Here is a 9,241-nt window from a genome sequence, read left to right on the forward strand (position 1 = left end):
AATTCCATCTCTCTCCACGTGGCATCATTAAATATTATCGCTTAAAATTTACGTGAGATACGTAAACTAAAAACATTTTTCATTCCTCCTAGCGGCCTTCGAAGACATAATAGTCACCAAGGGTCAAAAACTTAAAACTAGGGCATTCGGATCATCGAAAAAAAGTTAATTAATAAATTTTGAAATTTAAAAAAATTGAAATCATAAGAATTATCGCACAATACGTTATAATATCCGTAACTCACAGTATTTCGTTCACCTATAGCAATGAAGAGAGATAAAGATAAAAAAGATCTAAATATGGTAATATTCAAAGACATCAAATGATAAAGTGAATTATATTAACACACCATTTTCCCGAATGCTGCTTCTTCCTTGAAACCTCATCGCATTCCCCATTTGACCCCACCCGTTTCACGGCATTGATTCGCTATCCCCATTTTACTCGTGTACCTGAAAAGAAAAATTTCGCATTTATGGTTGTCAATATAATTAAGCCCTAAAAGTATACAGTTAACATAACACATAACTCAAGGTGATGATGAAATTAAAGATTACAACATATTATCATACTAACGACCTCAGAGTTGCGTGTAAAAAATAAAATGCCAAATGAAGTGCTGTAAATCGAATTATGATCGCCAATGTTCTCTTACTTAACCTCCCCGTCCAAATTTTACGGCTTATTATTTCAAAGCGGTTTAGGAGTGTCAGCATATATCCTAACGAAATTATTCTGTTGTAACGTACGTGGCTTAAATATTAAGGACGATTAAAGCCTCTTAGAAACCATTAAAATGTGGAATAACTCGCCATGAAGGTACCGATAAGAAAAAATCTTTAAAGCAAACAAGAATAATAATAGCTACACCATGCAATTTCAAGTTCTCTCATAATCAATAACGAAACTGTCATACAGTTCCTCGTCTACTGTTAATACCTTACAATTACAGTCACAGCGATAAAATGCCAAAGTACTGAAAGTAAGCCACAGTATTGCCGTTAGGATCATTATTTCCGTAATCAAACCGTTATCTTCGTGCTATTAGACACACGATCAATGCAAAGCTAAAACAACTCGCATGTTACTCACTTCAAATACTCGCACTCCATAGCGAAATCCAATTTTCAAAAGTTACACATATAACACTCGTAAACGAATACATAGTTACGCAAAAGGGGATCATACAATTTGAGCAATCGGGTATTCGTCACGTGAAATCGCATTGGCAAATCAAGTGATTTAAAATTAACAGGGTCGAGAGGAAAACCAGGACGATTGTCATCGAAGGGGATGTTTTCCTATCACCAGCGTTCCTTAAACAAACTACTCTGACACTAATTTTAACTTAGATGTACATTCCTCACATTGTATATAAAGTTGGAACGGAAGACGGTTGGCGTAAAAAAGTGTTTCGTTCAAAATAATAGTTGCTATGATCACGATTACTTAACAAAGATGAATAAATAGTGTTCTTGAATTATTCTCTACATCAGAGAGTTGCTTCAAAATCATACAAAAATGCATAAAAGATCAGCAAAAGAATAGTTCAGGTACTCACCTCTTAACCCCAAGAGAGCTCGCCGCGAAATGCAGTCCAGGAATTGAGGGAGGGGTACTTCTGACACTGAGTCAGCCGTATGACGTATGCCTGTGACGTCACGATAATTTATATAACCATTTCATTTTAAGGCAACGAAATATGTACGAAACGCTAAAGATCGTTGATATTGGGTTGTTTGAAATTTTATCTAGTAATATACTTTAATAAATACGTTGATATACTATGTATTATAAATAAAAACTATTTCCCGCGGAGAACCAATGCTTCGCTTAACCAATAGGATTTGTTCTCAAGCTGGCGATGTTACACAAAAATAGCGCGAAAAATCTTTAAGAGCCAACGGTCATGAAACACGTGATCAATGTTACAGAATTTTCTAGTCGTCTCCGAAGGTCAGAAGGTAAGTTTGCAGAACGCATCATCGATTTACGAAAAACAATACTTTATAATACTAACGGTCTGCATTCAACTGTCGTCTCCAATCAAGCACCTCCCCTTCCCTCCTGCTCACGAATAAAACACAACACACCCCAGTCCTTCACTAACCGTCGTTTTGATAGAAATACATTTTTGCAAGTTTTAAATTTATAAATTTAGTATTTTGGACTTTTTCAGCCGTTTCTTCGTTCGTTGAAGTCACCGTCTCATTCAGAGGAAATGATAATGGAGAGCAGTATCTATGAGCTATCTACTGAACTACAAAGAAGAAAAAACAACGGTATTGACTGAGGTAAGTGAGAACATGAATTTTTAATGTCCAAGTGAACAAAGGTTGTAATTTTGCACTCAGGCATAAGCAAGTCACATAAGATGCTAATCACGTAAAATAATTGCAAACGAGAGTGAATAGCGAAGATAGGCAGTGAATAGATGTTTGGACTTCATGAGCGATAATGACATTACCATTATGCGATTAGTACAATTGTGTTTGCATTAGTGCATAGAAATTCTCCCCTTAACAATTCACTTCATGGTCATACATTTATCATATTTACTGACGACTGAAAACCTAAAAATTGAAGGAAATCAACATTGAGCATTATTAATTTCAATTCAAGGGTCGTATTCGTCGCTTACGGAAAATACTGGCAAGTTCTCCAACAAACACTGTAGCCTAATTAACCATCGCCAAGATATTATTCACCCGCGAAACCAGCAACCTCAACGAAAAATATATGAACGGACTACTAGGATTGTTTTTCTTTTCGTGAAGACATCCACAATTTTTTGTTTTCATCGTCGACTCTTACTCGAGATAAGCAATATCGTAATAATTCAATCATATTAATTAATAACTTTGCATTAAATAAATTCATAATAGTTTATTAAATTTATTTTATTATTCATTCAATTAAAGAAAATGGCATCTTCAATAGGTTTAAACATGTCAAAAATGATAACAAGTTGTAATTAACCTTTCTTCCGAATATAACCATTGTAAGTAACAGTTAATTGCGCACTTTGTGAGCTAATAAGCGGTATGCCTATGCGACGGTCTGAGATCACAGTAATTAAGTGTAATAGTGTGCGTTAGTTGCGTGCCGCAAGAAAAAGCAGACTAGAAATAATTCAATTAATTTCAGCTTAAGCACTCGCCAAGTTCATACCTTGGTCGCCTCTACTTGAGTGATTGTCAATTGCTAACTACTAACTGAACTATTTCATGGATTTAAATCAACGCGTTTCTGCAACAGAATGTTTCATCATGTCTAACTGTGAATATTTATGGATGTGTAATTCAGACTTGGCCAGTGAGGATTCCTTATCAAAAGTTGAAGGAACACCATTCGTTCTCCTCGCAACCCTTAATCATGATTAAATCTTACTAAATCTGTGGTCAATATACTTGATTGTTCATACATAAATCACGATGATAGGGAGAAATACACCAGGAAAGGGCTCGGGTTTTACTCCAGCTACCAAACAGATTATATTTTTCCGTGGACTACGTGACGAAGAAAAAGTATGGGGAGGGGTTTATCTTAAATTTAAAAAATTAAGCTATTGCTAAGCTAAGCAATTGCTAAATATACAGAAATCTGATATAAACATAATTAAGAAGATGTATTCGGTCTAGAGGTAGCGGTACGTCCTTTAAAGTTATGTCATTCAGGAGAGACATAGATAAACGACTCGAAAATTATCCAGCCAGGATTTCACCAGTGTGGATGACATATGAGAAATACATGGTCAAATGGAGTCCCGTCCGCCGCGGTCACTGCTTCACGTAGGATAGCACATTCATGTATCCACAGAAAAGTGGGAAGTTGGAAATAAGTTAATCTACTTCCCCCAACCAAATACGTTTCTCACTCTAACCCAACACCCCATATTGGCGAGTCTGTTGTTCTTCAGTATCTAACTCTTTCCTTTTAAATTTTACTAAATACATACTTCCTTGACAATTATATCCTCATATTGTTGGCACTTTGATTAAATATTTAAACTAATGACAAATGACTGCTGAACCTTAAAAATTTATGTATTGGAACATTGGTAAGTTCACTATGCTTCGCATCGCAAATCAAAAAGTCGAGCCAGGGGAAATTAGATTCCGGGTTACACGACATTAAAATTATTCAGCACTATTAGTACTCCGGGACATAAATAGCATTTAATACTCAACGAGCTAATCTCGCTATATTGCAAAAAAACACTAAATTCATCATTCTAACTATATAGTGGATTTTCAAAAAGACGCCGCAATTTTCGTCAAAGAATTATCCTTTCGATCAGAAAAAGTTGCTGCTAAAACAAGTTTGTTATACATGATTATCTGAAAAGAATTTTCAAGCTTCATATTGAATCAAACTGAAAGAGGAGAAGAATCCCTACCATGCATTTGCTTCCATGGCCATCGGCGGTAGAGCTCAGCTTTGCAACAACAACTCTTCAAAAGATTTATATTCATCAACACTTCACATTGATCACACAAATGACAAAAAAATTTTTAGATGAACCATTGACACTTTCACTTCACTGTGTAGCTGGATGAACACTCGCTCATGCCGTTATGTAACACAGCAGGAAGCTTCACATTATTTCCTTGAGACATGCATACTGCTGGCAGTATGACCGATGACAACACTCCTAGGGTTGACCCGAAGCCTTCGTTGGGGTGGTTGAAAGCTTGATTTTAGCCTTGCACCTTCATTCAATCGATTAATTGAATTATTCACACCACCTTTTGTAAACTGTAAATTATAAGAAAATGCTCTTAAGCTATATCATAAAATATAGTATTGATGACACCATACTTCTATCCATATAACATATCAGAGAAATGACCGGTCTTGCTAATCGTAAAATGGGTTTTGTTAAAAGGATATTAGGAAAGTGTGACGACAAAGTGAGAGGAATTAGCTACTTTTCCCTTGTTCGACCACATTTGGAATATACTGCCAGTGTTTGGGACCCTCATGAAAAAGGTTTAATAACAGAGTTAGAACGCCTGCAAAGAAGAGCTGCCAGGTATGTGAAAGGTCGTAACGATAGTCTTGTTAGTGTAACTGACCTCTTAGATAAACTCGGATGGGAATCTCCGTCGGACCGTAGATTGAAAAATAGACTAAACGTTGTAGATAAATTCAAGAGCAGTGTCTTTTCTAAGGAAGTTAACCAGATCTTACGGACGCCAAAATACTACGGAAGATCAGATCATATAAGTAAAATAAAAGAGATAGATTGTAGAACAGACAGATTCAGAATGTCATTTTTTCCACGATCGATAAGAGATTATAACGGCAGCGATGGAACTCATAGATAGATTGCATGACTTGTATTGTAGCCAACTAACCTATGTAAAACTTATTGCATGTTTCTTAATTTTATTATTATTTCTAACAGCATATTATAGTATAATTTGTTAGTATACGTGACGTTTTTTGGACCGTGTGGTGTGCATGTGGGATTCCTATGCATGCAGCATGCTGGTGATTGATCACCCCCTGCCAAACACCCTAGAAGTGGCTCGCAGGGTATTATGTAGATGACTAGAAGGGATTGTCACAGCGGAAATGCCTGCTATGTCCACTAATTTGAGCCATTAGGCAATTAGGTCTTGCTTCATGATTCTGTATCTAGTACAAGTTCACGTGCACTTCTAAAAAGTTGTAACTGAACCAAGCATATGCGAATATGTGAACCAAATTCATGCATCCATATATTAACACGTACGTGGTAATACATTTCGTCACGAGACATTGCTTATGGAACCAGATTTTTAAAGCGGTTACGAAAGATAGAAGTCTAAACATAGAATACGGGTACAAGAACTTCATTAATTTTGACCAAATCCTACTGCGAAAGAAAACTGCATTCTTGCACTAAAATTAAGATGAAATAAGTAGAAATAACATGGAGGAATTGGTTATGTACGAGAATAATACTCACCAGTACTCTTCAGCGACAAACGTCCACATCTCAGCACTAACCAAACCGCTGTGAGACTCAAACTTTACTGGGAAGGAATGAGGACTGAGGGGAAAAAACTTAAGTGACGCATTGCTCCTTACTTACAGCCATGAGAGGGCGGGGAATCACTAAGTTTATGAGGGCAGGTTGTCATGCACAAATAGCCCGAGGTAGAGTCAAAATTGTTGGCCTGATTTTGAACTCGACTGCATGACGAAGGCGGTCGGGATGCGCGTCGTTAGGAGGAGCCAGTGGTCAGGGGGAGGAAGAGTCCTCAGGATTGTGGGTGGAATTTAAGGGGGGGGGGAAATCCGCGATAGTGCAAGGGACTCGGGGTGCCACCCTACACACAAAAAGGCCCGACATTCATTTCGCGACGTCGCACACGCTCGTAGTTTACGTAGGTAACTAATAAAGGTTTTACTTCACGGCAAATAGTTGCAGAGTGATCCGTTATGTTAATTTTACTGCGTCAAGGTACTTTTACAAATTTACACATTTCGTTTAAAGTGTTTATGAATCCACTTGCCAATCATAAACACTAAGGCGGAATTCATAATCATTATTCAAAGAAGGCATATTGGATAATTTTTTCCTCATTAAATCCTTATTCAATTATTGCACATAGATTTAAAGGTGCAATTCAAAGAAAATGAGCCATGTGCTTAACTTACATCCGAATTAATGATACACCCCCAAAAGAAACTTGAAATCCACAATCAAACCAACTATTTTATCCCAATGCATCGTTGATTTTTTTCTAATTTTGAGGGATCGCCTGAATTTCCTTGGTTTGCTTGGTGACTTTTGTGGCATCCGTTTTTTTCTTTGTTTCTGGTTGTCATATTGAATCCGTCTAATATATAGTCACAGTCAATTAAAAAATGCATTAAATAAAATATTTTATTAGATTTCTAGATTAAAAATTATCTGCAATTAACAAAGTATGTCAATACTTGAGCCATTGAAATATGATTTGATATGTCTTTCTGAAAACTTATGAAATATGGACAACCAAAATATTGCTCACTCTGTTTCCATGCCCCCAATATGGGATTTTGCTGTTAAATTTAGCCACTTTTGGCAAGATTCTAATTTTCTTTCAACTCTTAATTTCGGAGTATGAAAAAATAATTTTTGGTATACCTGTACCGTCATTCCTTTATACGAACACTTCAATGATAAGTTTCATTATACCAATCGTGTCGTTCAAATCCAGTTTTTGTGATAGATTTTCTGAGCTTTCCCGATCTCTGATCGAAAGTTGTATGGAGGACATTTTCAAGCGCAACATTCGGTCCGTCGGATGGGAAGTTAAGCCGTGGTCCCCTTGGCGCCTTTCGTTAAGAGAAGGCTAAGGCAGAGGGCACCACGCCGGCGATTGGAAATGCCAAGGAGACAGCAAAGAGGAGGCCTGTTTCCACCCCATAGAAGGCTGATTTCCTACGCCTCCTCTGTCGCATTTCATTCGGTTTTCAATACTGATCACGGCGCGGTTATGAGTGCAATGCAATCCACTTTTTTACCTATATTTTGCAGTATTCTGTTTTCAATTGCGAGGAATAGCATTGAAATTTTTCGAGTTTCAGTCAATGGCATCATCAAGTATATAAATTTCCGTTAATATCCCTAATAATTCCTTATGTCTCCATATAACTCGGATCAGTTTGTCCGTCAGCGCCGTGACTATTATAAACCCATTTAAATGCGCTGTGGGTGACAACATATTTATTCCTCTTTTGTAATATTCGTGAAAATTGCCATTCAAAAGAACCAGAATGTCTGACGGACGCAGCGCCACTCATCTTCCTTTTATTTTTCCCAGGTCCTCCATCCGACTCCGTGGCCACCATAGCGGACCTGCTACGGATTCCGAGTCTACCAGCCGAGAGGACATCGGTGGCCAAAGACTTGAAGAGCGCGGCTCGCGACGGTCTGGGGGACAGCGCTAAGTCGGTCTCGTGCTCGTGGAATCAGCAGGTGATCGGAGGGCTGACGGATGAGGAAAAAACATTCTAACAAAGTCTAATTTCAAATTGCCTTCTCTGACGCCCGTACTTTCTAAGCTCTTCTCGATAAGTAACCTTTAAATTTAGAGAAACTTCCTTTCACATGTTTGAAGTAATATTTCATTTTTCCTTCTTCAACGTAAATCAAATTTTAGAATCTCAAGCAAGGTGTCGAAACAAAATGAATGTAACATTCACATTATCATCGAAGTTAAATTTTTTTCGCATATTTCGAAGATTTTTGCAGCGTTGACCAGATAATCTCTGCATTCTCTTTGAGTTTTCACCACCTACGTTTGCTTTTGGCGACAACAGTTTCGCTGACATTGTAGTCAGGGTCTTCAGGTCCAAAGTTCACCTTCGATCTGACGCGGTGAAAATCCAAAGAGAATGTAGAGATTATTTTTTCGCGTGTTTCTGAAATAAAATTTCTTCCTCACCTGGGAAAAATCAATGAAATACTTAAAATTCCAACTATCAAGAAGGCGCCCTTTAGGCACCATGCATTTATCTCCTTCTACCCTCCTTCAGAATCATTTTGTCCATCTGCACTTCTCAAATCACTAAACCTTTTCTTTGAGAGCGTCTATCGCCAAATAAATTATGAATTATTTCATGAAAATGTAACCTCTTCTCCACCAATGAAAGTAAATGTATGTTGTAAATTATCTCAGTGACCTGAGTCTTATAGGCTTGTCTATGTTAAAAGGAGGAGTTTTTTAAGCGTAAAAATGTCATCTTGTAGCATACTAATTCCAATTAATTAAATTACATCACCTCACAAAACAGCATCATCATGACATGGGCTACGACAACAATGGCGAGGAGACTCGGAGACAGCGTTGCATGGCAACTCGGCGGGCACTTCGCATCCACCAATAACCGTCCCTGATGAGTACACGGCGGTTTGTTTGTGGTTTTCGCTGACGTCTCGGACGAATTTCAGATCACAAGCCTTCACGGAAGAGGAGTATAAATGATATCGATTCATTGAAAAGGCTTGAGGAGGAACATATCCTATAATGAGGACCTTGCTGTGTGTATTATAATTTTCTAAATGAGAGACGGTGTTCATTACTCAATTTTGGGGAATATCCATTTCATTACTTAACACAGAATTGATATATTGTTTGCTGTTACACATTATAAAGTAATAATTCATGTTTATGTTATAATTTACAACAGAAGCATTTTGAAACCAGCCACCAGATGCACTTCCTTGATTCAAGCAGATTAAATGTAATAATGTAATGA

The 9,241-nt window shown here is 37.4% G+C and overlaps 1 long non-coding RNA gene across 1 annotated transcript; it reads left to right on the forward strand.

Annotated features, from left to right (window-relative positions):
- The first annotated feature begins 2,170 nt into the window (after positions 1-2,170).
- Positions 2,171-8,947, forward strand: LOC124170717. Its single transcript, XR_006867570.1, has 3 exons — positions 2,171-2,295; positions 7,804-7,958; positions 8,777-8,947. It is a non-coding gene; the product is annotated as an uncharacterized LOC124170717 (long non-coding RNA).
- The last annotated feature ends 294 nt before the right edge of the window (positions 8,948-9,241 follow it).

The sequence above is a fragment of the Ischnura elegans genome, chromosome X, assembly GCF_921293095.1.
Source record: "Ischnura elegans chromosome X, ioIscEleg1.1, whole genome shotgun sequence".
NCBI lineage: Eukaryota > Metazoa > Arthropoda > Insecta > Odonata > Coenagrionidae > Ischnura > Ischnura elegans.